The sequence below is a fragment of the Heterocephalus glaber genome, unplaced genomic scaffold (genome assembly GCF_053883595.1).
Source record: "Heterocephalus glaber isolate CG9 unplaced genomic scaffold, H.glaber_assembly_v1.0 deba00001690, whole genome shotgun sequence".
NCBI classification, from domain to species: Eukaryota; Metazoa; Chordata; class Mammalia; order Rodentia; family Bathyergidae; genus Heterocephalus; species Heterocephalus glaber.
Window position 1 is genome coordinate 5,269,417 of NW_028258415.1, and position 20,906 is coordinate 5,290,322.

The following is a 20,906-nucleotide window of genomic DNA, read 5'->3' on the forward strand; positions in this document are numbered from 1 at the left end:
TTTCAAGCTGGGTAATGGGGACTATAGTTCACAAGGGAAAAAACAAGTGTCTTGTGTCTTTTCCCAAGTGTGTCAGCTGTTATTTGAATTGTTCCTATGATGAATTAAATGCCTTGGCATTTGCCTCTTTGTCTAGACACATTGTCCTGTGGATGTTTTCACCACCATTCAGTGGTTGTTGTACACCAGATCATCTGCATGTGACTATTGTGAAAGATGAAATTTTATGTTGTATTTGGATTAGAAACTACTGGGTACACTCTTTATTTCCATAGTTTTCAAAAGAAAAAAGGGAACTCAAAGTGCCTGTAGCTTTGAAAGTAAGAAGAAAAGCTCTGCTATGTGATCAGTTTAATTAACACAGGACTGGGAAAATTCCAAGAGTGATGGGCTAATATTCACTAAGCTGTTCAGTTCATTTACAGTCCAGATGAACAAAATTCCCCATAACAAAGCCTGTCTAATCAGCTGTACAGTGTCTGGAGCCCTGAGCCTCTTGGTTAAAGGTTATATCCCTGGTTGATTAAACAAATTTTGCCATTTCAGGTGAATAACTCAGAAAGCTCCTTTCCCCTTCTCAGTAAGCATTAAACAGAGGACCAACCATCCAAGATAGTAAGAAAAAGAGCAGGTATAAGTTAAAAGAATCTTGGGCCGGGGATTTAGCTCAGTTTCCACCTGCCTCGGAAGCTCAAGGTCCCGAGTTCGATCCCCAGTACAAAAAAAAAGAATCTTAAAGAAACCACCCCCCCCTCCAGACTTCACTTTGAGCCTTACAGCTCTGATCTTTCTAATCTTCTCTGCACTAGTGAACTAAGTCATATTCAGCATGGTTTATGGAGCTTGCAAAGCACTTCCATGAACAAGATTCCTCTCAAGATTTGTCATCAAAGACCTTTGTATCCTGTAGCTTTTCTTTTTTTAACTTTTAACCAAAGCTGTCTCAAAGTTTGAAGTTTGAAGTCTCAAAGTTTGAAGTTTGAAGTTTCAAAGTTTGAAGGTTATTTATTATGAACTTTGCTACTGCCACTAGTTTTCTGTTTTTTAACTAGTGCAAGTCGATTACAGAGTAATGGGTTTTACTGTGGTTTTTTCACACATGTACAGAACGCACTAAGATTGCAGCTGGCCCCCCATAACCCTTCCTTATCCTCCCTCCCACCTCTATCTGATCCCTTCCTCTCCTCTAATATTCTCTCATCTATCTCATGACATCTTTTTTCCCTAAAGTCTACATAGGAAAGAAAACATGTGATACTTGTCTTTCTGAGTCTGGCTTACTTCGCATAACATGATTATCTTTATCTAATTCCATCCATTTTCCTGCCAATGACATACTATTTTCTTTTTGATGTCCCAATAATGCTCCATTGTGTATATATAGCACATTTTCTTCATCCAGCTATCTATTAACAGGCACCAGACTGATTCCACACCTTGGTTACTGTGATTTGTATCACAATAAACACGGCTTTGCAGGTGTCTCTAGAATATGGTGAATTTAATTTTGTTGAGTATTTAATGAGAAGTGGTATGTCTACATCATACAGTAGTTTTAATTTTAGTTTTTGAGGAGCCTCCATACTGATTTCTGTCACATAGTGGCTGTACTAATTTATATTCCCTCTAGCAGTGTAGAGAGTTCCTTTCCCTGTGTACCTTCACCAGCATCTATTGCTTCTTGTATTCTTGATGATGGCCATTAATTTTCATTTCTATTTTCCAATAGTTTCACAGTTATGTTTTCATGGTTGCAGTCATTTCATAATGTGTGTATGTGTTTCAGAGAATTTTAAATGATATTATGCCCTGTCTCCTTGTGTGATGAATCTACATGTGTGTAGTATACACAGCCCAGCCATCTAATGTCATAAGTGCCATTGCTCCTTGTTTAATGCTTTCTAAAGCTTATCAGATTAAATTGTTCAGAATATGAATGTGACATTTTTGGTTTTCCGGGCTACATGCCTATTTTAAAAATTCTAAAATTTCATTCTCACTCTAAAATGTGATGCTTTTGCACAAATATTTACCAGTTTGAGTTTCTCATTGTAGGCACTCCAAACAAACAGTGCTCACAACTCACAATCTCGTTTAACCCAGACTTTGGTACTGGTGCCACACCTCTTCAGACAGCCTCCAAAGAGACAGGCAGGCCTCTAGATTCTTTATGTTTTTCTTTTTAAACAAAGTTGTCATTTTAGGAGAATTCAGTTCAACTTTTAATTGCTAATGAAAGTTACTGGTTTATAATATGTTAGAACAAAAAGGCCCTAGAGTTTCCTCAATTCCAGACTCTATAAAAGAAATTTTGTTAATTTTTTGAAAATTTTTCCTGATATCAACTAGTATATTTCTTTAGGTATATCACTGGTAGCTATTCAGGCCTGTTTCCACAAATATATGATGAGTCCCTAGTGTGCAGGAATGTTGTAAAGTAATCCCAGATAATTTTTATGTTTCCTACTATTTTATGGATGTATACTTGTAAGCATTTTCATCTAGATCTAATGGCTACTGAATGATTTTCCTGGAGAAGATTTCATGATATTTAAACATTTGTGCCAAGATGGATTTTCTGTGAAAACCTTTCCATCCTCACTGAAACTATCTTTTTTTTAAAAAACACCTAAAGTATAATGATGATTATTGGCAGAATGGTGGTTTTAATTTTTTTACTTTTAAAAAGTAGCTGTTAGCTATAATGTTCTACTCTAACAAATATGCAAAGGAATATCAAACTACCCATATGAAGAAATATCAAGCTGTTCTCCCTTTCAATAACATTTGAAATGATATGGCGCACTGTGTACAATACACAAAAGGAAATGCTTCCTTTCTATACGAGCAGCTTGTTTCTAGTTCTTACTAGAAATCTTCAGTTAACTTGATCATACTCTACCAAGCATAATTCCAGTTAGATATGAAACTATTTGGACACTCAGGATTTCCTTTCCTTTCTCAGACTGCACTTCTATATCTCTGCAGCTTTCCTTCCCTCTGCTCTTCTTTTTCCACAAAATTCTTAGTGCTCCTTTGAGATATTGTTAACCTTTCTAAAAACATGAAGTGATGTTACATGACAATGGGTTTCTGTCACCTGTCTGACACCCCAACACACACACTACCCTTTCCCAAATCCCACATACATCATACATATCCATTCATCCTACCTCATACAAATGGGATAATTAGATTTTCAATGAGTAGGTACAGGAGGCAAATGATGGAGCATGGCCTAAAAACCATGTGCTGTGGCTACAGATACAGGCTTCCTTTGGTTACTTTAATAATATCAGTAGTAGCCATTGGTTTAGCACATTACAGTGTAGACAGACATTTCCTTTACATCAACCCATGTCACTCCTAAATAACCCTGTTATGTAAATATTCTTGCCCTATTTTGCAGAAGCAGATATGGCAGAAGCAAAATATGAGTAGTAAGAAAGGATGTAGTTAGAGCTGTGCTGTAACTGTGCTGTCATTTTGGTTTACCCTTTTTTTAAACATTTAATTTGCATAAAATTTATTCTAGTTTATTCCTAGTAGTTCAGTAGCTCTTGAGGACTTCCGTTTATATTAGGGGCTCACTGTCTCATGATCACTTCTTTCTATAGCTGAACCCTTAATCTCAGCTGAATCTCAATCTTCTAGCCTAGGGCTATATTTCTCTCAGCTTCAGTGCAACCCAGATATAAAAAATGGTGTTTTTAATTTATTTTTTACTTTTCATAAAAAACTAAAGCAGCTACTCTAGAACCTGAAGGAAGCGATTTAGGAAAATTTCTTCACTGGCATTAATTATGGCGAGATCCAAAATCCTCATTCTAGCTTAGATTTAAAAATTTTTTTTGCATCCTGCTACAAAGTTAGTAATTGATTCAGTGTTGGAATTTTTTTCTCCAAATCCCATTATTTACTCCAGTATCTTCTTTCATAAAACTATATTTTGTTTAGGTTTGATAATGTGAAATTTTTGAAATTTAAAAGAAGAATGTTTGGCTTATTTCCATTGGCTGGTATATCAATTCAGAGAATTTTAACCATATAATAATTTAGAGCAATTTCAGACATCAGTATCTCAAACTTTTGACTTCAGAACTCTTATACTCTTAGAAATCAGTAACAATCCCAAAGGGTATTTGCTTATATCGTTTACAGCTGTTGGTTCATACTATACTAAATATTAAAACATAGAAATTTTAATATTTATTTATTTACAAATAACTGATTATACGTTAACATAAATGTTTTATGAACATTAATATATTCTGCAAAAATGAAAAATGAGTAGTAAGAAGAATAGCACATTTTCCCTAGTCACTTCCTCATCTACACTGGTTAAAGGAAACTGAATTTCTCATTACTGTCTTTGTTTCTGTTGAGGCATAGGAAGAAACTGTAGCTTCACAGAGATGTGTAGTTGGAGGGGAGGTTTATTTGAGTTGTATTTTCAGATAATTTTAGATCTTCTTTGCTACTGTACCTAAAGTTGACATGCAGTAGTTTCTGAGAGGATATTGCTTACTACTATTAGGTAAGATCAGACAACAACCACTAGGCTAGAAAATATGTCAAGTCTGGCCAATTTTTCATAACTCTCCTGACTGTGTTTGTGTTTCCATGTGCTAGGCTCAGTTCTAACCACTTCACAAATATTAACTCTTCTAATCCTCATGGCAACCCAATGAGAATGGTGCTGTTATTAACCCCATTTTATGCAAATGAGAAAACAAAAGCATAGAAGCTTTTGGAAATAAATTTGCCATTTTAGTCCTCTGCTACAGTTTTCCAGGAGAGTAATTTCAAAGTAAAATAAACCTAATGAAAAGGATGTATAATCAGATTGCAGAGTTACTGGTAAGCTTATGTCCTTTTGAAAGCTTTAATGATATACTGGTATATTATACAAGGAATAACATAATTATCCTTTAGGAGATCAAATAACATTTTCCTTTAGTGTTCCTAGGACTACATTGTAATGAGTGATCTATTTTTCATACATGCGTTGCTAATATAATTTTCTCTGAATAGGATATATAAGAACCACACTAATATAGCTTTTGGATGTAAGTTTTAGCTGATTATTGTGCTTGTTGCATACATAATCACTTATTTTATTATGAAATGTCATTAAACTAATTTTGAGAATTTGTGTTTTAGACCCTGAGAGTAAGACAGCACTTATTTTTCATGGTTGTAAAAGTTCAAGAACAAGGGGGTGACAGTTTTGGATAACACAAATTTTGGGAGAAGGGACCAGACAAGGCACTGTGGGACACATGATTCTCCTTGTTGGTATGGGAAAAAAGTAATGGGCACTAGATGCAGCTCATTAAAGCACAACATTTACCACAAGGAATCTTAATGGCACTTAGAGCTCCCCAGGATAAAGTGCTCTGAGAAACCTATGGTCAGTAATAGGTCATAGATGCAGTATCTATAATACTTTGAAAGTCTCTCCATTATGAGTAAATAAGAAAAAAATAAATAGAAAATCTCAGCTCAGGTTTATCTGTCAAATCGTCTGATGGATAAAATAAATATTACTGAACAGTATTAAAGTAATCCAAAGAAAATTTGGGGAAACAAACTTATCTCCACCCAGAACTATATCAAAATGCATACATTAAACTAATAATGGAAAGTGTAGTTCAGACAACCAATGGATCATTCAGATTTTGTTTATAGAGAATTAGAAATCAACATGCCATAAGTATTCCTATAGATTTAACACCTTTCCTTTTGACAACTTGTGTCTCCATTCAGAATATTTATTATTTTGTAAAAATAAACTGAGTAATTGGAAAGTAACTTGGATCTCCTGGTAGGGTTACAGCAATGTGAATTATTTCTTTGCATTTCTCCATAGACATTTAAAGTAATTGACATATTAGGCAAGTAAAAGGGAGTGGGAGGGGGAAGAAAACAACTCTGTGGCTAAATATTCCTTGAAAATTCCAATCTAATTATGAAAAGAAAGTAAATGGACAAGATACTATTTCACTAGTCCCAAGTTATAGTATCATGTTTGTCTTTGATTTGGTTTTAGTTTCTTCATTTGTACACAATGGAACAGGAAGAAGAGGAAGTTAAAAGAGATGATGAACAAAGAGGGCAAAAGAAGAGAGAAGATGTAGTAACATTTATAACTAGTATTTGAATAAACTTGTACAATTTATAGTGTATTCTATATCATTACCTATACCTCCCCTTCAAAACAAACCCTGTGGTGTTAACGCTGCCTGCTATTAATAGCTCCTTTACAAGTGGAAATTGAGGTTGAGATTACGTGGCTTGCTCAAGTTTACAGAGCTTGTAAAGAGCAGGATTCAAATCCAGGCATTTTAGTTTCTAATATTGTGAGCTTTTCTCAATATCACTAGGAATGCTGGATTGTTCTGCAGTATGTGCTGCAGCAACTCCTCTGATGTCAAACCATGAAGCAGAATATCCAGAGGTAAAGTATGGGCTTTATCAACCCCTCTACCAACCTGACTTCTAACTGATACACTCATTTTCCCATATGCCACCCTGGAAACTGATGACTGCCCTTCACCTAGATGTTGGGCTGTAGATCCAACCCTGAACATTGAGGTCAAACATTTTGAAGAACACAGAGTAGCCAGATAGAATATTGGAGCTATCTAGGTCATGGTCTTTTCAATCCATAAGCAATGAACTCTCCACTGTGGGAAATAATCTGCCTATACAATAATTACTTTTTGGTTTACTAGGAATTTGGGGATATCATTCCTTGGTGGGAGAAAATACCTGATCTCTATTGTCACAGAGAGGGCTGACTATCTACTTTTAATAATCAAGAATGGCAGCTCAAGAATGAAACTTTTTGTTGGGCTATTTCTAGCAAAGACACCTGGTGAATATAAATGTCAAACTTCATAATTTTTCTTTCATATGAGTCAGAACTATAAAAAAAATGGTGGTTTTTTTTGTATTAAATTCTTTTATTGGTACATTGTAGGTATACAACACAATTACATTTCTCATTGGGAATTGTACCATTATATAATGCATCTCAGTTCTTATTTTTTCCCCATTCCTAGCCCGCCCTTCAGGCCCTCCACCCTTCCCTATTTACAGAGACTTTATTTCCATTTTTTCCATTTCTCAGCATTTTTCCTTTCCCTTCTTTCCTTTCCCCTGCCCCTCCCACTACACCTACCCCTTTGGACCTCTCTTTCCTATTTGACATTATTGATTATTCATTCTAATCATTGGTACATTTTAGGTACACAACATAGTGACATTCATCGTTGGAAATTTGCACCTTTACATAGTCTCTCTTGGTTCTTATTTTTCACCCTTGCCCAGCCCTCCCTTCAACCCCTCCATTCCTCCTTATTTACAATGATTTTGTTCCTATTTTTCCATTTTCTCATATTAATCCCATTCCCTTCTATCCTTTCCCCTAGCCCTCCCACTTTCTTAACCTTTGCCCCTTTTCTTCCTATTTCACATTATCTATTATACATTTAGTCCTTATTTACACTTTCAGTTTCTTACACCAGAGAAACAATTCGGTATTTACACATGTGTGTCCTATTTATTTCACTTAAGAGTATTGCCTCAATGTGCATCCACTTAGCTATAAATGTCGCTAATTTCTCATTTTTGATGGCTCAGTAGTACTCCGTTTTATTAAAAAAAACACATTTTCTTTATCCAGTCTCCAGTACATGGGCATTTGGGCTGTTTCCAAGATTTAGCTATTACAAACTGTGCTGCTATGAACATGGGCGCACACATATCACTGTGGTATGATTCTTTTAATTCTTTGGGGAAGATCCCCAGCAGTGGAATAGTGGGGTCAAATGGGACTTCCAGTCCTAGTTCTTTGAGGTATCTCCATACTGATTTCCACAGTGGTTGCACCAGTCTACACTCCCACCAGCAGTGGAGCAGGGTTCCTCTCTTCTCACAGCCCTGCCAGCATTTGTTATTGGTTGATTTCATGATAGCAGCCATTCTTTCTGGAGTGAAGTGAAATCTCAGCGTTGTTTTCATTTGCATCTCTCGAATGACCAGTGATGTTGAACATTTTTTCATGTATTTATTTGCTATTTCTACTTCTTTGTCTGAGAAATGTCTCTTCATTTCAGCTGCCCATTTTTGGATTGGGTCTTTAAATTTGGGAGGTCTGATCTTTTTAAGTTCTTTATAGATTTGAGATAGTAGACCTTTGTCTGAGGAAGAGCAGGTGAAGATTTTTTTCCCACATTGTGTGTTGTCTCTTCACACTGCTGGTGGTTTCCCTTGCTGTGCAGAAGCCTTTTAATAAGAAGAGATCTGATTTGTTGATGGTTTGTGCTAGTTCACCGGCAACTGAGGTTTTGTTCATAAAATCTTTTCCTACACCAATGTCTTCAAGGGTTCTACCTAACCTCTGTTCCAACTGGTTCAGAGTTTCTATTTTAATATTTAGATCTTTAATCCATTTTGATTTGAGTTTAGTGCATGGTGAGAGATATAGGTCTAGTTTTAATCTTTGGCAAGTTGAAGCCCAATTTTACCAGCACCATTTATTAAAGAGGCTATCTTTCCTCCAGTGAGGGTGTTTGGCTCCTTTGTCAAAGATGAGATGGCTGAGTGTGTCTGGTGTTGTTTCTGCATCTTCTAATCTGTTCCACTGGTCCTCAGGTCTGTTTCTTTGCCAGTACCATGCCGTTTTTATCACAGTAGCTTTGTAGTAGAGTTGCAGGTTGGGGATTGTGATACCCCCTGCCATGTCTCTGTTACCTAGAATTGCTTTTGTTATTCTGGGTCTCTTCTTGCTCCAAATGAATTTTTGGATTGTTTTCTCAAGGTTCATGAAGTATGCTGCTGGGATCTCAATTGGAATTGCATTCAATCTATATAGCAGTTTTGGAAGTATGGCCATTTTCACTATATTAATCCTTCCTACCCAGGAGTAGGGGATGTCTGTCCATTTTCTGATATCATCTTCAATCTCTCTTTTCAGAGTGCCATAGTTTTCAGAGAAGAGGTCTTTCATCTCTTTCGTTAGGATGATTCCTAGGTATTTCAGTTTTTTGGATGCTATTGTGAAAGGAATTATTTGCCCTATTTCTCTCTCAGTGAGTCTATCATTCGTGTAGAGGAAAGCTATTGATTTTTGTGTGTTGACCTTGTAACCAGCTGCTTGACTGAATTTGGTTATTAAGTCTAGAAGACTTTTGGTGGAGTTCTTGGGGTCTTCTATATAGAGTATCATGTCATCTGCAAATAATGACAATTTGACTTCTTCATTTCTTATCTTTATTCCTTTTATTTCTTTCTCTTGTCTAATTGCCATGGCTAATGTTTCCAGAACTATATTGAACAAGAGTGGTGATAGTAGACATCCTTGTCTTGTTCCGAATTTTAGTGTGAAGGATTTCAGTTTTTGACCATTTAGTATGATATTGACTGTTGGTTTTTCATAGATGGCTTCTATCAGTTGGAGGTAGAGACCATCTATTCCAATTTTTTGTAGGGTTTTTATCATAAATGCATGTTGGATTTTGTCAAATGCTTTTTCTGCATCTATGGAGATAATCATATGGTTTTGGTCCTTGGCTCTATTGATATATTGTATTACATTGATTGATTTGCATATATTGAACCATCCCTGCATCCCTGGGATGAATCTCACTTGATCAGGGTGTATGATCTTCTTGATGATCTTCTGCATTCTGTTTGCCATTATCTTATTAAGGATTTTTGCATCTATGTTCATTAGTGAGATTGACCTATAATTCTCTTTTTCAGTTGGGTCTTTCTCTGCTTTGGGGATCAAGGTGATGCTTGCTTCCAGGAATGAATTTGGGAGTATTGCTTCCCTTTCAATTTCCTTGAAGAGTTTAAACAGTAGTGGCAGCAGTTCCTCTCTAAATGTCTTGTAGAATTCAGCAGTGAAGCCTTCAGGGCCCGAGCTTTTCTTAGTTGATAAGTTTTTAATTACATTTTCACTCTCATTGGTTGATATTGGGTTGTTCAGAAGTTTTAGGTCTTCTTCATTCAACTTTGGTAATTCATATGTATCTAGCAATCTGTCCATTTCTTCTGTGTTGTCCATCTTATTGGCATATATATTCTGGAAGTAGGTATTGAAGATCCTCTGGATTTCTGCTGGGTCTGTTTTAATTTCACCCTTTTCATTCCTAATTGCATGGATTTGGGCCTTTTCTTTCCTTTTTCTGACAAGGTTGGCTAAAGGTTTGTCAATTTTGTTGATTCTTTTGAAGAACCAACTCTTGACTTCATAGATTTTTTGTATCATTCTCTTAGTCTCCATTTGCATTGATTTCTCCTCTGATTTTTATAATTTCCTCCCTTGTATGAGCTTTGGGGTTGTCCTGCTCTTCTTTTTCTAGAAGGTTGAGGTTCAGCATCAGGTTGTTTAATTGGGCTCGTTCTGTTTTCCTAATATGCATATTCACTGCTATGAATTTCCCTCATAAGACTGCTTTCATTGTGTCCCATAGTACCAACTGGTTCAGAGTTTCTATTTTAATATTTAGACTATATCTTACTTTGAAAATACCAACTATTGCCCCTTGGATTTCAGTTAAGAACATTTTCCTTAATGCAACCTGTTTCTAGGGCAAAGGTGATAGCATCAGGCATGGCTTAATATTTAAGCTATTTACTGTAAGTGTGTTTTCTGTTTGGAATAAAGGAGACCGAAGCATGTACATTTTTTTAAAAAGTGACTTTAAAGTATTCTGCAGTTATATTGAAAATAAAAGAAAAATATTTGTTGGCAATGTAGATATACTTTTTAATATATATATAATATGATATATATACATATAATGTAATACATACATAATATGATACATATATCATATTATATATATAATATATATCATATAATGTATATATACATGTATTTCTTTGAAATAGCTTTAAATTAAGTGATTTTTAAATGCACCCACAAAGTTTCTTTAATTTTATTCTTTTTTACAAATGAATCCATTAATTATACAGTTAATTAATTTTAATAAAATTTTGGTAGTTTGTAGTTCATATATTAAGTCATGTTCTTTAAAGTATGCATCTTCAAAGGAATAGTTTCAAAAAGAAGGAGGAGGAGAAGGAAAAGGGAAAGAATAAGAGGAGAGGGAAGGGGAATGGAAAAGAGAAAAGGAAGAGAAAGAAGCAGCGAACAGAAGGAGGAGCAAAAGAAAGGAAACATGGAAAAAAAGAGCCAAAGTAAAGACCCTTCAGTGGAGAAGAAACACATTTTGGATGGAAACTATTTCCAGAAAGAAATCATTTAAAATGTGATTTGCATCCATGTTTCCATAGAGACCAGAAAAAACATAAGTAGTGTAGAGAAAGTTTTGATGTCATAAATGTTAATATATTGTGGATGGGGAAGGCATTTCCAAGAACAAACAGCAGGTTCTGCTGACCAGGTAAAATTATCTAAAGACAGGAATTTGAAAGTTACTTGCTTGTTTAGCATTTTCTCCTGCCATTGAGAGGATGTTCAGTCCATCCCTTTCTTCTTGTCTGAAGTTATTCTCCTCAGTAGATGCATCTACGTGAAAGAACACAATAACATTATTTTGGCAAGTAAATTTAATCTTTTCATTTTAAATTAATTTGTTGCCTTGATAGCATTAGTCCCTTATTAGTCTGAATCAAATAAGGTAGAGTTTTTGAAATCTAATAATTAAATTATATACATAAATACATATATATATATAATTTATATAACACAATAAAATTTTCTCTTTCTACAATTATTTTATCCCTGGAAATAACCATGTGAAAGATTTGAATTTACATTCTTATATTATTTTCCTTCTCTCTCTGTGAACATGCACAGTCTAATTCATTCAACAAATATTTATTGATGTCCTGTCATGAGCGAAGTATTTTTCTAGGTGATGTGGACATAGCAGTGAACAAAGTTCCAGCCTCCATGGGAATCACATGTTTTACTACACAAATTTAATAGTAATACCTTTGGTTCATGAACACTTTTGTTCTCCAACAATTTGGTTCATGAACAAAATCATTTGGCAAAATTTTGCATCAGTTCACAAACTCCTCATCAGAAGATGAGCACAGCCACAGCCATCTTCCCCTGAATTGTGGAACAAATTAAGTTCATGAGCCAAGGTAGCACTGTAATAAAATAGGCACTCTGCCTACCAGATGTTCTTTCAGCAATAGGTCATAAACACTTCTCCATATCAGCACTTGTAGTGCCAACACTGAAAGAGTCTGTGCTCACCATCTGTACTTGTTCATTTCCATTCATATCTCAACTCATTGAATTCTAGATTACTTCCCACACCACTCTATTAAAGTATATTTGTAGGGTGATACATACCTATTATCAAAACTCGGTTGATACTTTTTAATTCTTACTTTTCCTGGCTTCTTTATGGTATGTGATGTAGTCTAATCTCTAAAATTCTCCTCTATTACCCTGTTTCACATAGTACTTGTTTCATCTCAGACTTTTGCTAGTACTTTTCTTTTTTTTTTTTTGGTACTGGAGATCAAACTCGGGACCTTGCATTTGCAAGGTAGGCGCCAGAACCACTGAGCTAAATCCCCAACCCTTTTTTTTTCTAACTGATTTTGGGTTTTTTTGCTCCACATTTGGCCTGTAGACTCTATATGTCTTTATAGAGTCTCATGAATTCACCCAAGACTAAGAAGCTAATGAGTTTCAATTTTTAAATTTTACTTCGTCCTTTTCATCACCAGCTGGATAGATCTGACAGATACCTCTAGCTAAACAAAGCAGGTCTTGTTGTCTTTCCCTTATTCTTGATCCTCTTCCTGGATTTTATAATTCAGTTAAAGAAATCTTTAACCAGGTGTGGTGAAGCACATCTGCAATCCTAGCACTCTGGAAGGCTGAGGCACTTGAGAGGTTCATAAGTTCAAGTCTAGCATGGGCAACTTAGTTACTTAATGAGAGCCTGTCTCAAAGTAAAAAGTAATAAAAGGGCTAGAAAGGCTGCTGAGTTCCAAGGTCTTCTCCAGTGTTTCCTACACACAGTTCATAACTCTACCAAAAAAATGTCTCTCCTGTTAACCACTAATCTTTCCCTTATTTCATATTCATGGTCACTAATCCCAGTTTTAACTATCATCATGTACTGGGGACCCCTGACTCATTACCAGAAATCTCTGCAGTAGGCTCTAGTTTCCTGCTCAGTGTCCGACACAGGCCTGAGAAATCAAACTAAAAGACAGAACTAAGAGAGACAGAAAGCAGGAGCCAGGACAACCAATGCAGGTACAGCCAACAAAGGCACTTGCCAGTTTAAACCACTGATTTTTATTGATAATCAATTGGGGTAAAGGCAAGCTACGTGCAAGGGCAGGACTATGTGAGAAACTGCAGTTGTTGAGTTTTTATGGAAATTAATGGAGGCAAGCCTTGCAGAGGAAAAAGACAAAGCATTCTCAAATTAGGAACAGAATAAACAAAATATATGGTTTTAATTAGAACATTGTCCTTCTAGTTAAGAAGGCTTTAGTTCTGGGAATGGAATTTGGGTGTGACTTACTCTGCCTTGGCACATAGGCTTTGGCCAGACTCACTTCTATAAACAAGCCAATTGTGATGTTAACTCTTCACAGCCTGCATTGCTTACAGCCTGCTTTGGGCATAATTAATATTGCAATTCCCCTGAAATCCTGTATTTCCTAGGTTATGGTATGTCTAATTCTTCATACTCCATTCTTCATACTAAAATCAGAGTTATTTTTCTAATGCAAGGCCTTTGTATTTAATTATCTTCTCAAAAGTTCTCCTGTGCCATCCTGTGACCTTTACATTAAGTATTAAAACCTTAGTAGAGTTCTGTACAGCAGTGCAGCTCCCTGTCATTTAGCATCTACTTGCTATGTAGACTACACTTCCATCAAGATACTTCTGAATCTCTGCTCTCATATTCTGAATGGTCAATGCACAGAGAGCCACTCTCTTGAGTTTTTGGATTTGAACATTCTGCTCCTTTACTGAGACACACTCTTCACCTTCTCTTCAGTTCTTTACCTACATGGCTCCTCCTCCTCTCACAAGAATTATTTTTTTTATTCTTTATTTTTTATTAGTCCATGTTTGCAGTACATAATGATTATATTCCTCATGGGAAATTGGTCCATGTACATAACACATCTTAAGTCTTTTTCTTTCATCCTCTTCCCCTCCCCCTCCCTTCATTCTTGGCCCACTTTCCTTTTGCAAAAGACCTATCTCCCTTTATCCTATTAACTATCTTTTATTTTGCTCTTTATTTATATTTTGGGTTTCTCATAAAAGAGAAACCATGTGATACTTAAGTTTGTGTGTCTGATTTATTTCACTTAACATTATGGTCTCAAGGTGGATCCATTTTCCTACAAATAATTCAAATTTATCTTTCTTTTTGGTAAGGTAGTACTTCATTGTGTGTAAATGCTACATTTTCTTTAGCCATTCATTTGTTGATGGACATACAGGACATTTCCAAGATTTAGCTATTATGAATTGTCCAGTTATAAATATGGTATGCATGGATCACTGTAATATGATGTCTTTAACTCTTTTGGGAAGATACCTACAAGGGAACTAGCTGGGTGGAATGGAATTTCTAGTTTTAGTTTTTTGAGTAATTTCCATACTGATTCTCATAATGGTTATACTAATTTACATTGCCACCAACACTACAATGTTCCTTTCTCCTCTGCAGTCTCTCTAGGATTTGTTATTATTTGATTTCTTTATCGCCATTCAATCTAGAATCAGGTGGAATCTCAGTGTTGTTTTAACTACCATTTAAACATTTTTTTTCACACATTTATTAGCCATTTGTACTTCTGAGAAATGTTTATTCATTTCACGTGCCCATTTTTTGGTTAGTTATTTTATTTTGGGGTGTCTTAATTTTGGGGGGGGCGCCTTAATTTTTTGAGTTCTTTATATATTCTAAATATTCGTCCTCTTTCTGAGGAATAACTGGCAAAAACTTTTTCCTGTTCTGTAGGTTGTCATCTACTCTTGGTTGTTTCTTTTGCTGTGCAAAAACTTTTAATTTGATATGATGCCATTTGTTGATTCTTGGTACTACTTCTTGTGCAACTGATGTTCCATTGCCTATACCTATGACTTCAAGACTTTTACTTATTTTATCTTCCAGCAGGTTAAGTGTTTCTGTGTTAACATTTAGATCTTCAACCTATTTTGATTTTAGTTTAGTACATGATAGGAGATATGGGTCTAGATTCAATCTTTTGTATGTAGATGATAGCCTGTTTTCCTAGCACCATTTTCTTAAAAAGCTATCTTGCCTCCAGTGTATGTTTTTGGCCCCTTTGTCAAGATTCATATTCTCTTGCTTTCATCCATGTTTTTTCAGCTGCTAGCAATACCTGCTGTGACAGTGAATCTAGATCAGTGAGGGTTAACCTCTTAGAGCTTTCAGTGATACAATCATCCCACTGCAGCATGAGTGGCATAAGTTTGCTACCACTAATCTAGATTGTCAACTTGATTGACTTTAGAGTCAGCCTAGGAGATTAGTAAAGCACATTTCTAGGTGTACCTGATAGTGTTATTGGTGTGTGAACTTGAGGATTGTATCATGTTTCCTTAGGAGAGGTTTCCTGGACCTGCTATGGGCTCCAATAAAAGTTTACAGTTGTCTACTGGTACCACTTCTTGCTGTCACAATAATTCTCTAATGGCTTATCTCTCCCACTAGACTGAGTTCCACAAGAACGGGCATCATCTTAGTCATCTTTGTGACCACCAAAGTTAGCACAGTGTCTGGCACACAGTAAGTGGGTGTCAGGGGACTAATTCAGTCATCATTTGTGAGATGAAAATGTAGGCAGTCTTTTTGTGACACCCCTCCTGGAGCTGCATCTGCCTCCAGAACATATAATCTACTAAAAGATGAAATTAAGAACTATATATAGAATTCATCTTTGAGATAAGAGTCTCTTAGGGAGGAAGTGAATAAATGAACACCTTTCAGAATATGTAAAATTAGTTACATTTTTCTGGCTTATGAATATCTTACTGATACTTGATTTGTAAACTGCAAACGTTTATTCCTGTTTCTTTTCCTTAAAAAAAAAAATACTCCATTTATGTAGTCTCTAACCATTCTAGATTTTAGAATCTGCATAGAACTATTAGAATTCATAGTTCACTTCTCCTAGAAAAGTACACTAAATATGTAATTAGATTAAAACAATAATATTGTACATAATTTTCTTAAAAAAATGAGAATTCATAAACTCTAACATCCAGTATCTAGTGATACAAATGGATACAAAAAAGAAAATCATATGGGCTGGGGATTTAGCTCAGTGGTTCTGGCACCTGCCTCACAAGTGCAAGGTCCTGAGTTTGATCCCAGGAACCAAAAATAAAACAAAAAGCAAAAAAGAAGATCATAAACATCTTCATATATTCTTCATATTCATAAACATCTTCATATATTCTTATCCTAAACTGAAAAACCCAGTTAGCATTTTTCTTTAAAATTGTCAAGAAAGAAAAAGTGATGCTTATTGCTTTTAGCAGGCTTGATTTCAACATTGGGTTCACTAACTTTTCCATGAAATTTTCTTTACGGAGAGCCAGACGGTTACAAAAGAATCTACTACATTTCAAAATTATTTACTTTATATTTTAGCCAAGGTGACACAAACATTTAGAGTGTATTATGCAAAAAAAAATTTAAAAATGGATTTTGCGTTATGCAAAAAAGAAGTTAAAATATATATTGATGTATTATAAAAACTCCTCTATCAAATAAATGTAAATCGTGTTACAAAACTGGTTTTGTAAAGCTATTCTGAGGTTTTATGGAAGCCTTCTTGAAACACTGAGTGTATTGTCTGTGGCCCATGGATTCTCATGGTCAGAAGGAACCTTAGTGGTCAGCTGGAACTTCTTTTCCAGCTCAGAGATCTGTTTTTTTGTTTTTGTGTGTGTGTTTGTTTGTTTACAGAACCTTTGACAAATGATCATCTAGCCTGTTTTACTGTTTCTTGTTTATTTTTTCAAAAATTGATTTGGGGAATTGAGTTAGAATAGGTCTCCTTGAAATATTACCCATTAGCCCTAATTCTATATTCTGGAATAAAGCAAGAGATAATTTGGACTGTTCACCAAGTTAATAAAAGCTCCAAATCTGGAAATCATTCTTAATCTTTTCTTTTCCTTCTCATTCCTTCTATTTGTCTCTCACTGGTTTAGCTGTACCAGTTTTATATTCAAAGGATACATGTGATTGACCCACTTCTTTCCATTTTTACTACCACTAGATGGTAGTAAAAGCCATTATCATCTGTTGACCTAGGCTACTGTAAGGGCCTTCTAAACAGTCTCTGTGTTTCAGGTCTCATCTCTGTACAATCCAATAATGTCCAGTGTGAAGTACCTTCACCTTGGGGCAAAACAAGTTGATTCATTAGGATGCCAGGAGAATTGCCATAGATGCTATTCATATTTAATGTTTAACTCATCCTTTTTAATTTCTATGTTGTGTGTTTTATAATGCTCATAAATTAATTTAGAACACATGAGTGTAACTTATAAACAAATATATATAAACTGGGGCATAGATATTGAATATTATTTTCCAGATATGTTCGCATTAGCATAGAGTGGGATTATTCTCAGAATTTGCACACTGCCTATATAATGTGTTATCTAATTAATATTTTAGTTCTCATTTTTCGCTTTTGTCTTTTATTAAATTCATGGTCTGAGACCAACTTCTCAGGTCTATGTATACACTCTTATAGAACTAATTGGTTAAACAATTGATACTTTAAAAACTAAAATATCTTGCATTTATATTAGTTAATTTTATAAATTTTTTGTAAATTTTGAAACAATCTCATGTTTATAGAAAAACTGCAATTTCAGCAAACTAACAATTTTTCCTGAATCATTTTGATAGTTAATTGTGAACATGAAGATCCACAGCCCTCAATACTGTTTATTTCCTACAAACCAAGATATTCTCCTGAGTCACAAAACTGCCATCAAAATAAGGCAATTAAAATTACTATTTTCATTTAATCCTGAGACTCCATTTAACTTCTCCCAGTTCCCCAAGTGTGTCCAATTCAGAGTCACACATTGCATTTAATTTCATACTGGAAGTGTTTCTCAGTCCTTTGAAGAACAAAATCTTAGGATTAAATTTGGGTCACATTTTTGGCTGGAACATCATAGAAACTATATTGCCCTATTTTCAGTTTTGTGTCCTGCACAGTTTTGGATTGTCTCACTCTCACTACTGATAATATTAGCTTGTTAACTTGAGTAAACTGATGTTTATGAGGCTCCTCCTTGCACAGTTTCTCTTTTTCTCTATATAATCAATAAGTGTTTTATGAGGAGGCAATTTAAGGCTATATAGATATCCTATTTCATGCCAAACTTGATTTATTGGTTAGTTATATAAGTATGGTCTCAAAATTTCCTACTTTACTTGTGAATATAACTTTTTACTATAACTATTTATTCTGATGCCAAACTGTCTTGGATTTGACCCTAAGAGGCTTTTCATTCAGGCTTCTGCATCCCTTTGACATATTCCCTTCAAGACATTTCTCGTTTTCTATATTTAATCTGTTTCAACATTTCAGGTCATTTAGATTACTGTGGCTCTTGATTCTGCCACTAATATTAGCTATTCCTTCAGATAACAAGCATCTCTTCTATTGCCATACTCAGGACATAGGTAACATTGATCAATGAGTTGAAGACAAAGAAAAGGTCCTGATGTGCTGTTCCAGAAATTGCCTTTCAGATCATGATCCTCAACCAATTAATAGAATTTGGTAGCATATTTTGAATAATTGTCTGATTGGTCTTCAAGTTATTTGCTGCTGTCAAGTATCATCATTCTTAAGCTAAATATACCAGCAAACTTTTCTCTAGATATCAACCATCTTCTTCCTGAAATAAAATGAGCATTTTTGGCATTCTTATGGTGATAAAGGACAAACAGAACCAGTGGTTCTACTCTGCACATGATCCCAGGGCTCAGAGAAGTTGTGCCTTGGAGACACCCCTATGGCTCCTGGAATCTTTCTTACAGCTCACTTGATGATGTCAAAGCTTTGGATAGGGAGGACCTGCTACTCACTATGCATGTAGTAATACTGAGCAAATTAATAAATACCTAAGATTAATACAAATTGATCCAAAAATTTAAATAGGTCTAGCTGTTTAGCCATTTGTGTAACATGAAAGAATTTGCAAAGCTAGAAATCTAGATCCAGAATAGACACAAGCTTTAAAACTTGAGCAAGCCACTATATTATTTTGAGGGGTTTTATACTATTTTAGTTTGGTTTGGTTTGTGTCTCAGTTACTTTCTCATTGTTGAGACACAATACCTGACACCCACAAAGGAGGAATGGTTTATTTTTCTCACAGTTTGTAAAGGTTTCAGTCCAATGCTGGCTGGTTCCAAGGCTAGGAGGAAAGGCAGAGGGGTAAAGCAGCTCATGGCATCGTAGACAGGAAGCAGAGTGTGAAGGAGAGAGGAAGAAGGCTGCACCAACAGTGACCCATGCTCTCTGACTAGGCTTCATCTGTGAACATCACATTTAGCTTTAAAGTCATCAGTGGGCTAATCCACTGATGAGTATCAGGCCCTTTGATCCAGTCACTCCCAAAAGCCCCACCCATGAGCACATGAGGCTTTGGGGGACATCTAGATATAAACCATAACAGTTTGGATTTATTGAACATACCTGCTTCACAGAATTGCAGAGGGCACAGAAAAGCATGTAAATGAAAAATTTTCTGTGTTACATCAAGAGGCATTAAAATGTAAGGTTAACATTCTTATCTCCAATACAGTTGATTTTCCATTATTTTATAAAATAAGAATCATGGGCAGATTTTTCACATCCTACCTCATTCCTAAGCTATTTACCTAATGCTGATCCTTTTTCCCCACACACAAATTTCTTATTTATTTTAATATATAAATTATATATAATATATTAATTAATAATTTTAAATTATTGTTAATTTTCTCCAAGTTTTCCTTGATAGATGCCACAAACTTGTATAAGATTAGTGATTTCACAAGTGATTGTTTGTGATCTTGAGCTGGATTAAAAATTACCAAAGATAGTAGCAATGCCTTCTGAATTTGGTGCTTAATGATGTATGTGCAATCTATTTTTTTGTAAATTTATTACATTTTAAATTCCAAAACTGTAATTCTTATGAAAGCATGACTGCTATTGATCAGTGGCGTGGACAGGGAACATACAAATGTAGCCTTGCAATAGTAACCAGCTATCATGATGGTTCCCACAAAGCCACCAGACTGTCTCCACCACGGACACTCCTAAAGAACTCACATTTGCACTGCATTGTCATTTAAACATTGAAAAATAAATTAAGCCATTGACCCAAAGTATGTATAACGTGTTGGCCTTTCAAGTTAAGTCTCTGGAAAAAGGTTTTGATTTTTGACTTCAATATTACTTTGACTCCCAGAATATCTTCCTCTTTACCCTAACAATTTTCTATAACATTCTTTGTGTTTTACAATTTTTATATATTTTATTTCAAATCTTTTTTAAATTAAATTAACTCTAGTCAGTAACTTTTAAAATGTCATAAACAGGTACATACAGACCCAACTAAAAATTCATACATTCATGTGATAGTAACCAACTTCTGAGAAAAAAACAAAACCCTTGGAAAAATATGTTTGGAAAAAATAATGCTAAAAATTAACATTCCCTCAACATGTAAAACAGTTACCATGCTTTCTTAAAATATAAAGAATTGTAACAAAAATAAGGGATAGAGGGGACACTGTGGAAAACATACTTAAGGACTCATTCTCTGCTATTAATGGGAAAATGTAATTTCCTAGCACAAACTACAT

The 20,906-nt window shown here is 35.1% G+C and overlaps 1 protein-coding gene across 1 annotated transcript in view; it reads left to right on the top strand.

Moving 5' to 3' along the window:
- Nucleotides 1–20,906, top strand: part of Arsj (arylsulfatase family member J) — an 88,245-nt gene that overhangs the window by 64,547 nt on the left and 2,792 nt on the right. The window lies entirely within an intron of this gene.